The following is a 14,474-nucleotide window of genomic DNA, read 5'->3' as shown; positions in this document are numbered from 1 at the left end:
GTCTCACACAGTAAAGGCAATGCATTGGTTTTTGCAGAAATCTGCTTCAGAACACACTTCTGAGGCCCAAGACTGGAGGCGCACCTCAGGCAAAGATAGGATTCACAGATGGCAGAGTCCAGCAGCACCAACAGGATTGCAGGAAGTCTTTTTGTGTCCTTAAAACTTCAGAAAACAGGAGGCAAGCCAGCAAGCCCTTAGAGTCACTTTGGGTGCATGTGAGATGGGTCCAGTCCTTGTCCTCAGCAGGGCAGAGATTAGCAGGCAGCAGGGCAGCTCATCAAAGCAGAAAACCAGTTCCTCAGAATAGTCAGTCATAGCAAAGTGGCAATCCTTCCAGCACAGCAGTCCTTACTCCAGTAGAGTTCTTCCCAGGTCCAGCAGTGTACTGATTTGGTAGGGTCAGAGCACTAGTACTTACACCCAGAAGTGCCTTTGATGTAAGGGGTGACTCTAAAGGAGTTAACTGTACTGTAGTGTACAAGGATCCCTCTCAACCCTGTCCTGTCAGCCAGGCTATCTGTGGGAGGGACAGGACACAGCCTATTCAGATGTAAGTGTAAGCCACCTCTCCCCCTTCCTGCTCAGGAAGGCTATCAGAATGCAGATGAGTCATCTGTCGCACCCGGCCCTTCCTGTGTTTGTGGCTGTCTAGAGGGATTGCACAAAGTGTAACACATGTAAAATTTCAAAGTACATGTCCTGCACCCTGCACTTAGGGTCTACCTAAGGGGTGGCTTATGTGTGATAAAAGGGGAGCTTAAGGTATGGCAAATGGTTTTAGATGCCAAGTCGAAGTGGCAGTAAACTGCACACACAGGCCCTGCAATGGCAGGTCTGAGACTGGTTTGAAAGGCTACTTGTGTGGGTGGCACAACCAGTGCTGCAGGCCCACTAGTAGCATTTATATTACAGGGCTTAGTACCACTTTGCAAGGGACTTACAGATAATCTGCATGTACGAATCAGGTGTAGGGTAAAAAACGGGGGAGACACCCTTATATTTATAGAAGGGACAAGGTGAGTACACGAAAAAATCAGGAGTCCCTAATCAATATGCAAACTAATTTGGATCATTGGTATTACACAATATTGTGACTTGAGTTATAGTCAGGAAGACATGCAATCATACAGTCTTCAATTACAAGAGTCAATACAGTGACTTGAATTAGTCAGCAATGCATACAATCATACAGTCTTCAATTACCAGAGTCAGTACCATATGAAAAACTATGGCACACCACAGGAACTGAAGGCTGACAGTAGCCCTCAGGAATCCTTACTGTATTCAGGTTGCAGTGATCCATCAGAACCACCTGCTGCTATCTGAATGCCCCAAATTAAGAGTATTTCCAAGATTTAATTATGAAATGTGTGACATGACCTACCTCATCCTATACTTTCCCAATCGTGTGTCATACACCAAAAACAAATGATTGAATCCTTGCCTTTTGGCCTACTGCATCTTGAGCAATACTTGTAGTCCACCACAAAGAGTACTTTCATCTTAGGAAACGTTTACACTTTAGTCAATGAGCTTAAAACGGATCTGCTCAAGAAATTCAGGACAATGGTAACCTTGGCTTCTCTCAATTGATTAACACCACTTATTATGATATTTGTCAGAGTCTCATCTTAATAGTCTCCTAAGAGTAATTCACCACAAAGAAGCCTGCTAAACATGCCATCCATTCTTCCTACTGAGTAAGAAACTAGAATACCGTCCAACCAGAGGACCGTGTATGAACTTTTGTGGACTCAACATCAGCCATGTTCGATGCCCCAAAAGTTATCCTGGCCTACTTCAATTCAGCCACAATGTCTGCCCTTGACACCATTGCCTCTCTAATGAAAATAAAAATCAAATAAAAAAAAGTAATGCTATTCTGAGAAACTCAGGCTACTGAAAAGTGACAGCACTGCACACTGTATTCGTGACCCTGGTTACAAACTGTTTCTTAGTATAGCCAAGAGAGCCAGCCTCAAGTTCTGCATTCATGAAGCGGAACATTTCTGCAAAGAACTCTTCCAGAGGTACTAGGAAGTGATTGCACTGATGACTCTATTGTCACTGGCTCCACAAGTGCCCTCATCTCAACACCTTAGAAACAACCTGTCAATTACCAAATAATTTTGCTTCTAGTTCAGTGCTTCCCAAACATTTTAGAACCATGGCCCAAATTTTAGAACAAACTTTTGCAACCCATCTAGCTTTAATAGACATGAGATGGGTGATTTCATTTTTTAATGTAACTAAAGCATTGTGTGGTAGTGCGCTGTCATTTACAGGCAGCGCATTTTCCTTTGAAATGGCCACTAAATATGCACAGACATACAGCTTTACTGATAAAACTCTATTGCACCCAAATGATAATGTGTGAAAAACTGGTTTCAGTGAATTTGTATCATTTGTGAATCATCAAGTAAAGTGTCTTTGTTGTTTTTTCCCTATTTTAATCTTTATTTCCATCACACTTCAGAATTGTGTTAAATTTTTGCTTTCCTAGTTGCTGAATGTGTACATTTAATTTACAGGTATTTACATTTTGCTGTGTGTTACAAAAAATAACATCCTACAGCCTTTGCCATCATACTCTCTGTACCCCAGCAATATTGTCTAATAATTCCCATTACTCTTCTTTCTCTAACGACAATGTGAGGAGTTTGTAAATACCAATCCCTGTGTTAAAAAAATAAGCAGCAATTTGTCAGAAGCAATAGCCTGACATTTGACCTCTGTCTTTGAAGCACAGCAAATGTGATAAGTTAAATACAGAATTTAGAGGGATCCTCATTTATTGATTGGACTTTAGTGATGCTCCACAAAATTGGCTCATCGCCCACTCGTGTGAGTCCCAACCCAGAATTTGGGAAACGTTGTTCAGGCTAAAAGAGATTGTTTGCCCATTTTGAACAAGATCACTTCGGTACCTAAAGTCACTGTCATGAAGGTCAATAACCTTCAAGCCTCCGCTCACCTTACTGTAATATGATAAAAATTAAAATGTGTCAGACAACCCTCACACCTGTTGTGACAAACATCAGTGCTTCCCTAATCCTACCAGTGGTCCCTAAATAATAAACCATGGTACTGTAACCAGGCAGTTGAAAAAGGATTGTGTTGATCTAAATATCTCAAAGACCTACAGAGGGATCCCTGGGCTAGAGTGATTTTCCAAGATCACTCTGGATCATTTTGAAACAAAATTATCATCTTAGAGATTCTGAGGCGTGCTATAAAAGTTGCAGAAGCACACATTGTACCCTGATTAACTTTATGGGTGACATGCTTACCAACAGACACCCAGGCATATTGTGCTCTGATGTTCCTTGATCTATCCATTGCTTTTGATACAGTAGACCACAACATTCTCATCTCAAATATGAAGACCACATGTGGAATTGAAGAGACAACTTTCGGCGGTTTTTGTTACAAGTTTCTTGCTGCAACTACCAGGTTAATCATGGACACTCTTTTAAAATATCACTAGAATATATTGTGACATCTTTCACTGTTACCGCTACTCCCACCACCCCTCCAAACCCTGATCTCTGGTATTATTAAATTTTTTTATTGTCTCTTTGGTTTAAAGTCATTTTAATTAGCATTGTAATTCCAAGTAGAATTTAACCAACCAATCATCACCAATAGTCAAAATACCATACCAGCACTCGTGCACACTACTCCATTCCCTGTACTATGTCGAATTACACCGACCCTTCATCACTAAAAGTCAAAATACCATACCCGCTCTCGTGTACAGTACTCAATTCCCAATACTATCAAAAAGGTTAATCATTTGCAGCGTTTTTTCCAAATATAGGTTGCCTCAAACAGTAACATCATATAGGAGCCCACCCAGGGTATTTCAGAGAATGGCAAAATCCTAGATGGAAAAGGAGGAGAGCCAGAGGAGGGAGCAAATGGGGACAACACAAAAGGAGCTCCCTATTTACTTTCTATTATATCTGCCACCACTAACACTGGAAGCCCTGTAGACCCCCAAGGATCCTCTGGCCCAATAAAACAGAATTGAGACCTTTGCTATGGCATGCATCCCAAATTCACTCTGTAATATCCATACACCTTGCCGACTCCTTAGCCTATTCCAAAAAGCCTATTGCTTATTTCACCTGAGTAAAGACAAAGGTCTTGCTCCCCTCACCACTCTTTGCTGCAATGGATACAAGACCGGTGCCTTTATGCTGAGGGACATTGGTTCCTGTCCCACAATAATGGGCTCTTCCTCCATTCTTGTGGTGTAGGGCAATTGCCCAAGAAGAAAAGGATCTATTTGCCACCTATATGTATAGTCTGTTATACTAAACCTACTTTCTTCAGTATAAGATCCCATAAATAGATTAATAGAGCGCTCCAAGGAACACAATACCTCCATCCCAATCTTTCAGCTACTCTGTATTCCTGTATGGGTGCCAGGAGGCAAACGATGTCAGTTTACCATCATCATCATCAGTTGATTACAAGCTCGTTGAAAAAAGACTTCGTCACCTCCACTACAGAGGTCTAATTCCAGGAACTCCCAGCACTCTCATATGCTTTTAGTACTTCAAGCTTTCTTACATGACCTTTAGTCCATAATCAATAGTGCCCCTATGTCCTGGTTAGGCCTACTGGGAAACACTGCCATTTTTAGTGCACACGTTATCCTAAGTTGCTTTCTCTTCCACACGTTGACTCTTGAGACACATTTGCTTGTGTGACAGTGAGGATTAATTTCCACGAAGCTAAACTTGATTACAAATTCATCTGCGCAAGAGCACTATCATGACACCTTGAGCATTCTGTACCAAGTCTGAATATACATTGTGCACAGGCAGTTCTTTGTTGTTCATCCATGTGGCGATACAACTATATATAGGAAATAAACAATGGCAATCTGATTTTCCATTCAGGACAAAGATGCCTTTTGTTATAAATCAACAAGCATTTCTGGGACTCAGGGGAGGAGCACTTGCTGTCATTTTGAGGTCACTACATGCTGAAACCTCAGCCCAGCTGCTTGCTGATCTCTCTGTGAAGAGGGATGTCCAATTTGTGACCACAACGTGGACCTACATACTCTCCCTTCAGGTAACAGAGTAGGATCATTTGATAGGGGATTCTTGGCAGAACACATGCACCTTAGACACTTAGGTTAGGAAGTTCATAGTAGGAATATGCTATCTAGAGACTGTTTTATATGCTTGCATATATGAGTGTTTTTCAAGTTGGTAGAACCTTTCATTCTGTTCACTGTCCTGATATTGCTAATCCCTTTCATCTGCTTCTGTCTATTGATCATTGCAGCGCATATATTTGATACAAGAATCATTTTGGTTCAATAAATATTTAAAACAACCCACTGTGCATTCCTTGTATACTTCTCTGAGAAAAAGAGAGCACAAGTGACCGAGCAAAAGGGTTCTAGATCTGTTACCATGATCCCAGGGTCGTCATGTTCTGCGGTTGCCAAAGCTGTTTTGCACCCATCTAGGTTTAGGAGGGCGAATGGTGGCACTGTGGGCTAGCTGGTCTTTCGGATGACATATCCTGAGGGGGTGCACAGAATCAGTCTGGCATGATCCCTACATTTATTTTGCCCAACAAATGTGCAGTTTCTACTGGGAACTAGGGGACTACATGGCAAGGCGCTGCCAATGTTATCTCTTATTTAAAGGATCACCTAAGCAGTTCTATTGTGCTTTCTCAGAGACTCCTATTTACATCCTACCCAGAGATGTCCATGGGGGTAGGGAGAACCCTCCTCAACCAAGTAGGTTACCCCCTGTGTGTTGGCTGTAGGTCTTTCAAGCTTGAACTTAACATACAGTCTATTTCCCAATGTTATCCTCTCTGTAATTCAATCTATATATTTGTAATAATGGCTGATGAAGCAGTACTTACTTTTTTTGAGAACCGCAGACAAGGGGTTACTCAGAAGTTGTTACAACACGGTTTCACAGCTGTGGGCAGAGACCTTGTGTTTGTGGTTGAGGCTCACAAAGCTTTTAGAGCAGAGGAATTCTATTCCTTGGTTACATTCCTGACTGCAAATGGCCTTACCTGGTTATTTCACACTTACAAACAGGATGAAGTACCAGCCTATTACCCACTGTACGAAGAAATAGAAATACCACTAGCTTACCAAGAACACATAAATTGGTTTAATGATGCCCTTCCACACACACAGCAAATGTTAGACGCGGTCCTTTCTGCAATGCGGGAGCAACATGGACAGTCTTAGCCGGCTACACCGCATCTTAATTTTGATAATTTAGCAGCAGCTGAAGTGCAAACACTACTCAAAAATGTATAATGATATACCGATGTCATACACAGTTTGTGTTGTGAGTGTTAACCCTTACCCCTGCGCAAACCTCTCTAGCAGCACAACCACAATTGACTCCCCCCGGGCATCAGCCCACAAACGCTAAATGCAGTCATGGGAAAAGTTCCCATCAGATAAGAGGAGATTCCGTTCTGGATTGCACAAAAAACTAACCAGCTTGAAGTGATGTTTCCCAACACAGGCCTGCAGGAAAAAGCACATGATATGAACAATTCTCTTGACAATGGAAATGGCTCCTTCTGTGTTCTGTGGAAGAGTGCACAACTTGGGGTACAGTCTTTGCTGCATTATACAACGGAACACTTGGTACCCCTTCATTGGCATGTGCCTGAAGCGCTAAAACAAATCCAGAATGAATAAGGGGAAGCAGCTGCCCTGGGCTTGGAGATGAAACTGAAGGGCAGTTTTGCCACAGTATCTGCCATTATATGAAGCAGCAGTGACTACTATATGCCAGCACCTACAGGATTTGCAAAGTGACCGAAGAGAAACCTATGCTACACTGGGTAGAGATCATTTGGGAGTGAGACCGGGGAAATCACAATTAAAGAATAATTCTGAAAAGGATAACTCTAAGCAAGCACTTGACTCTTCAACAGCTGAAAAATCCTATAACATGCGAAACAGTGACAATATAAGAGCGCCTGACAGGTATCAGGATACTGACACATGTTCGTTTCATTCCTTTTGTTTACTTTTTATGCACCTATTGGAAGACCGTGTGAAACCGAAGGAGGACTCACAACGGTTATCTGACTGCATAATTAAGCAGGAAGAAAAAACGAAGCCATCCAAGACTCAATACAAAAATAAGACGGTAGCCAGACTTAAGGTCAGGCATGCCCTGGATATTGAGAACTCTGGTTCTGAGTGGGGAATGGGCAGTAAACATGCTGGACAGTGTAACAGCAGTCACCATAGTTCAATATACCTGATGGACTGTCTAGTGGGAGTAGCTCTGAGTGAGTATATCATGATGGAAACGCCTGATACCAGTGTAGGTGTCCCATGTTGTCTGTATGAAATACAACTCCAATTGGAGAGGGACATACCAAGAAACATCAATGTTTGTTTTGGGAGGACTTAATGCAAGATTATGATATTCTTTTGGTTGAAAATGGATTGGCCGCCTGATTTTGTAATGTAATAATAATCCACATGGGGAGAGGTAGCAAGGTACAATAGAAAGGCGCACCTCATCAATGAATAATCCCTTGTTTCCTGAAAGTAAATCATTCATACCATCTAGTATTAGACTACAGACATTTAAATACAGCTACTCGTACATTTGCCAGCCAGGGTAACAGAGCTACTACAATATTTTATTGACCAGGCAGTGTCCTATGTCGATGACATTCACTTAACGGATGATGACCTTTTGGAGCACGTGAAAAAAGTGTACTGCATAGTTTTGGGGTTTGCTCACATGGACTACAATTTTTTTTTTTTCAATTGTAAATCTCATTTTCTTTTTCAGGGATACAAGTTTTCAAGTGAAGGCAAAAGCCTTGCAACACACTCCTTAGAGAAATATGCGCTACTTCACCTCCAACTACATTGAAGAGATTGCAGTCCATATTGGGTTTTCAAATGTTGACACAAATTACATTACAGATTACGTAGACCGGGTTAAACCATTCTATGGCTTAATGTTCCCAGATTTTTCCAGTACACATCGGACTAAGGAACATACAAATATCTTACATTCCCTACAAGCTGACAAAACACTTACACACACATGTAAACACAACAAACCGGTGATCTGCATCATCGCAAGGACAGCGGGGTATATGCACGTCACATTCAGTGAAGGTGACACAGTACCAATTGTATATAAACCACATCTTTACACCAATGCTGAAAAGCGTTTTGCAGCTACTGAAAATATACTGACAGCAGACCAAACCACTGTGGTGAGAGAGCGAGCCCTGCTCAGGGAAAACACATTATTGACGTTACCCTGGTGCTGACCTTAGAGGCTGTCACCAGAGCAAGCGTCCAAACGCCAAAGCATTACATCCACGATGGATACAATGGGCTAACTCTCTCACCTCAACAGATGTAGACTACAGGTTTTATTCTACACTACAAACACAGGCCTTTTGGCAGTACGAACAAGAATAACCTCTACCTTATGAAATATTGCCTCTAGAATGCTATGAATACATAATTTATACTTATGGCTCTGCCCAGCCAGCCGTAGGGATGAAGCATCAATACTCGGCAGAATGCGGTATTGTGAAGGGCGCATGCTCGATAGAGAATTCCGCTGTGAGAAAACCTACACGCAGTCACTTGGTGACTGCACTGCGCAGCTGGCCAAACTTAGAGCTCTAGAACTGGCACTAGAAAATATGGATCCAGGATTCCCTACACTTATTGTGTGCGATTTGTTTTACTGTGTCCATTTTGAAAATGAATATTTACATTATTGGAGCAAGAATGGATTCAGAGACTCAAAGGGTTGCACAATCGAGCAAAAGCTGCTTTGGGAACAGGTCACAAAGCTGAACAATTGCTTGCCACGGACTCCTGTGTTACACACATTGAGTCACTAGCGTGCTGGCGTACACATTGCAGGGAATTCAATGGCTGAGGATGCCACAAAAGGGACAGTTTGCACTGCTGCAATTGCTGCAATCACTCGTTACAGTACGAGGCTAGACAAAGACATCATGGTGGCGTCCGCTCTGCTCGCAACCAAACGCAATGAAAGGCTTTCCACTCAAGTACTCCTACAAGTTAGATGCAAAAAACATTTCATATGCTCACATTCCTAGAATGGAGGCTAGAGTGATACGAAGACAGATCACAGGATTGGTTTAATCCTACCTACACACAAGGGTCTGGCGTCTGCACATGCAGGGGCGGCTGCTACAATTTTGTTATTGCAGCAACTTTACTGGTGGCCCGGTCTTTACAAACTGACCAAGGACTCTGTCTTTAAATGTGAGTCAACCATGGCGTGTCCACCAAAGAAACCTCTACTGATTTCAAACATGCCTCTGGCATGTGTTTACCTGGACCACTGTGGCGCTCTGTCATTGGATGGGGCTTACAAGTACATCTTGGTAGAAGCGGACTCCAGCTCTCGATTCGTATGGGTATGGCCACAGCGGACATACGAAGTTGGCACATTACATTCTGACCAGGGTCCGGCATTTAGTTCTAAGGCTATGTTAAGTTTGGATGTGACCCTGTGTTTCTCATCTTCATACCATCCTGAGGGAAACGTGGTTGTGGAGAGGAAAATACGCTACTCAAAGCAGTCTTTAACAGCAAGGTTACTAGGTTCAGGCCGCAGTTGGGGCCATCATCTTAATGGGGCCCAGAGGGTGGTCGAGCTCCCTATGAAATCCTGTTTGAGATAAAGATGTGGTTCCCAGACCTTGACAACCTTGACAATATGAGCACAGTAGTGGTGGAAACCATGTTTGACATCACTGAACATTTGGTTGTTTTACAGCAACTGAATTGGTTCCAGGACGAACATAGCAATGTACAAGTAAAGTGCACTGCCACTGGGAAAGTGAAGGAAGTGCAGGCAAGACCTGCCTGGGTCCCAAAGATTGGGGACCTGGTCAGGGAGAAAATTGTGGACAATACAGAATTTGGGCCAGTTCCTGTCTTGGTTGTTGACGGTACTAGACCTGAGCTTTTTCCATGACCTTGCCGGCTGCAAAGATAAGAGATTTGTTCCATTTATCTGATCAAACCACACTGTGTGGCCGATTCTCAACAGTAAGCCACATGGGCTCCTAGGTAGCTACCTGCCTCCTCTTACTACCATGCAGGAAGTTCAGATGGAAGCTTTTTTTGGGGGGGGGGGTTGTTTTTTGGCATTTTTAATATTTAATTATTATCACATTACATAATGTTGCACAGCGTCAGTAGCTGAATCGTATTGTAATTATACCTTAACAACAACCGTAACAAGTAAACTCCAGGCCAATTTCTATTACATTATTACTTAGAATCAGTAAATCACTGTCACAATTATTGGACACAACTATTTTCCTTTAATACATTTATAACATATTTGCATAATGACCATATCCCAGGTCCTATTAAACAATGCATGCTCATGACACACATGGACAACTGTATGAGCTAGATGTGTGTATCGTTTGCTACAGTGCTGGGTGTATTCGCATCCTTGGGTTGGTTTGTGCGTAGCCATTCTAACACTGGACCCCAGATGTCTTTGGGCCTGGAGGCTGCGGGCATTAGTTCCCAGAAGGTAGAGAGTTGGGTTTCGCAAAAGGTGACATCTTGTAGCCAGGTCTTGACCAAAGGGGCGTTAGGATTACCCCAGCGCATGACCACTCTATGTTTTGCCAGCAGTAGTAGCATTGCATGCAATTTACGGGTATTCACAAATCTCGTTACTCCCACCAGTGGTGTAGGCTCATCTGATATCCCCAGGATCTCCCTGACTACAGAAGCGAGTGCAAGGTCGGACCCAGTGAAATTCAGATTATTCGCTTTAACACCTTGGCTGCTAGGCGTTTTCCCCCCCTGTGCTGGAAAATGATTGAGTGCATGATTCATGACGAGCTCAGCTCGTCATCAGCACAGCTCAACTGTGCATCATGACGAGCTGAGCTCGTCATGAGCATCGAAAGGGTTAATTGATGTAGAAGCAAAACTATAGGCATCAAACCTTCTTACAGCTTTAGAAGATTGGGTCGCTTCTAGCAAGATCATCCCAGTCACACAAACAGGCTGTAACCTGCTTGCACTGAATCTTTTGGTTGAAAAAGCTACGTGAAAATCCGCCAATCTGTACACCTGCTTTATTGACCTAAAAGCAGCATTTGACATTCTACCCAGACAACAGCTGTGACAAAAAATGGCGATTTGGGGCATTCCGCCACCACTACTACGGTCCATCATCAATTTGTATACATCCACATGGGTACAGATAAAACTGGGTAACGGAGAATGTACCACAGCAAGGATACCTACACACATCGGCCTACATCAGGGATGTATGCTGGCTCCCAGCCTTTTCAACATCTTCACCGCAGACCTGGACAAGAGGCTCTCAGAAGTTCAAAGCGATCCCCTGAAAATCGCTCACTGTAAAATAAGAAGCCTGCAGTATGCAGATGACATCATCTCATGCAGTCAACACCAGCAGGCCTACTGCGCTTGATCACAAAGCTGGTTGAATATATCGAAGACTACAGCTTGTCCCTGAACCTGAACAACACTAAAGTTAGGTGTTTTTTGGCCATGACCGCGCCAAATAGGAAAAAATACCAGTGGAACGCATCAGGAAACAGAATAGAGCAATGGGACTCCTATAAATATCTTGGAGTAGTGGTTGACAAAAGGTTCACTCTCAAAGAACATCTAACCCTCAGAGAAGCTCAAGCAAACAAACTCTGTTTTGCCCTAAACATGTTAAAACAGAAGCTACAGTGTCCTTCAAACTCCCACCTATTAAAAGATATTGCAGCGAAGTTTCTTCCGACCCTTACTTACGGCTCTGAATTATTCAAAGGTCAAGATGCCAACTTCTTGAATCTCCAACAGTCAGGTTTATTCAAACAAATTTTCAGTATGCCGCAGTTCACGTCACAAGCCCAAGTTTGCTTAGAATTTGGGCTATTAAATCAACACCCTGTCAGACAAGCAGCGATAATAAAAATGTGCTGGAAATTAAAAGCAGCAGAAGAGGATTCCTTGTTCGGGCATTGTTGGACAGAAATTAAGAAACAACCCAAAGGAACAAAAGTCTGGCACTTAACCGACCTGTAAGCAAGGCCTGACTCTGCGCATTCAGACAAAAAGTTCAACACATCAGTTATAGATGATCCCACGGGATCCACCTGTTTTGAAAGGCACCAACCCACCCATCTCTTCCAGGAAGCAGAATATCGTTTCCGGGTGGAAGGAGCCCACGCTTGGTGCATAAAGCTGGCAGCCGCCTGTGAAAGTCCAGCAATGCTCTCATGTCTCCTGAGAGCGTCCACACCATCAAGGCTAACTGGTTTTGCAGGACCTAGAGATGGCAGGACCCCACTGGGTCCTGCAGAAGCGTCGAGAATGTCGGAGGAAGGCAAGGAAGGTTCACAGACAACTCCAACAGAGTGGGAAACCACGGCTGAGTTGACCAAAATGGAATCACTATCACCAGTGAAGCCCTCTGGCACCGGACAAAGGTCACCACCCTCGGGATCAAGGCAAACGGGGGAAAAGCATAATTCTTCTGCAAACCCCAAGGTTGCAGGAACGCATCCATTCCCATCGCTATCGGGTCTGGTCTCCAGCTGAAGAACAGGGGAAGCTGCGCGTTGAGGCGAGACGCAAACAGATCTATCTGACACGGGCCTCGCATAACCATGATCTGAGCAAACAGTGAGGGGTGAAGCCTCCAATCGCTGTAGTCTCGAAGGAATCAGGAGTTCCAATCCGCCACCTGATTTAACTTCCCTGGGAGATATTCTGCCACTACTTGCGATCCAGGCAGAAGTGCCAAAACTCCTTCACAATGTGCACTAGAATGCTGGATTCTCGTCCCCCCTAGGCGGTTGATGTATCTCACGGATGAGACATTGTCCATTCGTAGTAGGATGCAGCAATTGCTCTTCAGTGGGGAGATAGACTTGATGGCCAAGGACCCTGCCAATAACTCCAGACAATCTATGTGCAAGTGTACTTTGTCTGCTGACCATCGATCTCCTGTGGAAAATTCTCCACAGCGAGCGCCCCAACCCCACTGACTGGCGTCTGACTCGACAACCACGTCCGGGGTGGTGCCGAAGATTGCTCACCCATTCCAGGCTGTCATATGCTCCAGCCACCACTGAAGCTCTTCCCTAGATTCTGGAGAGAGAGGAATGAGATGGTCGTAATGAAACTTCCTCTGTAGATAAAAGATCCTTAACCTCTGAAGGGCTTTGTAGTGTAATGGACCTGGGAAGATAGCCTGGATCGAGGATGCCAGGAGACCCACAATTCTTGCCAGGACCCGCAAGGAAATCATCTCCTTGGCTAAGGTCATTTTGATTTCCCTCTTGATGGACCTGATCTTGCTCACTGGAAGAAGGAGCTGAGCAGACACAGAGTCTATCAGAAAACCCAGAAATTCCATTTGTTGGCTCGGTAACATCACAGATTTTTTGACATTGAAAACAAATCCCAGATTCTGTAACTGGGATGTCGTCCACTCCAGATGAGAGAGGAGGAGGTCTCGATCCAAGGCCAGAATCAGCATGTCGTCTAGATACATAAAGAGGCGCACCCCCATCTCCCTGAGGCGGGAGACCACTGGCTTGAGAAGCTTGGTGAACACCCAAGGTGCTGAGGAAAGGCCGAAGGGGAGCGAGAGATACCAGAACCATTGCCCTTTCCAATGAAATTGCAAGAATTTTTGATGTGAGGGGCAAATAGGGACCGTGAGGTAAGCATCCTTTAATCTAGGCAGACCATCCAGTCCTTCTCCAACAGGAGTTCCCGCAAAAGGTGAATACCCTCCATCTTGAAGTGACGATACACTACAAAGGGGTTGTAATCTCTTAAATTCAGAACAAGGCGCTGACCGTCACCCTTTTTCGGTACCAAAAAGACGTTGGTGCAAAAACCTTCTGGAATGAAGGGTCCTACAGTAATAGCCTGTTTGGCCAACAACTCTTCCAGTTCTGAGTCTATAAAACTCTGTTGTAGATGGGAAAAATGGAGAGGCTGAGGGGGAAACGCCTGGCGAGGACATTCTAGCATCTCGATCTGGTAACCCTGCACGGTCTGGAGGACCCAAACATCTGAAGTGAGACTCTCCCAATTCACCACAAAGTGTCGCAACCTGCCCCCTAAAGGAGTGGCAGGACTCACAGGACTTACCAGAGGACTGATTGTCAAAATTCTTGTAGCTGCGGTTGGCACCCCGGTTAAAGCGGTCTCTGTAACCTCTGGATCTGGACGGGTAAAAGCCGGCCTGGTCGGGCTCCTGGGTGTACCCCCTGCCACGTCGCGGGGCATATCCTCTCTGAGGATTGGTGTTAGAGTAGCGGCTGGTCGTGCGTCCTGTGCCACGCCCGGCCCTTCCAGAGACCTGATGCAAGATCCTCTTCAGTGAGGCCTGAGACTTATCGAGCGAGGCAAAAGTGCTCACAAATTT

Source organism: Lissotriton vulgaris, chromosome 10, assembly GCF_964263255.1.
Source record: "Lissotriton vulgaris chromosome 10, aLisVul1.2, whole genome shotgun sequence".
Taxonomy (NCBI): Eukaryota; Metazoa; Chordata; class Amphibia; order Caudata; family Salamandridae; genus Lissotriton; species Lissotriton vulgaris.
This window is presented reverse-complemented; position numbering follows the sequence as displayed.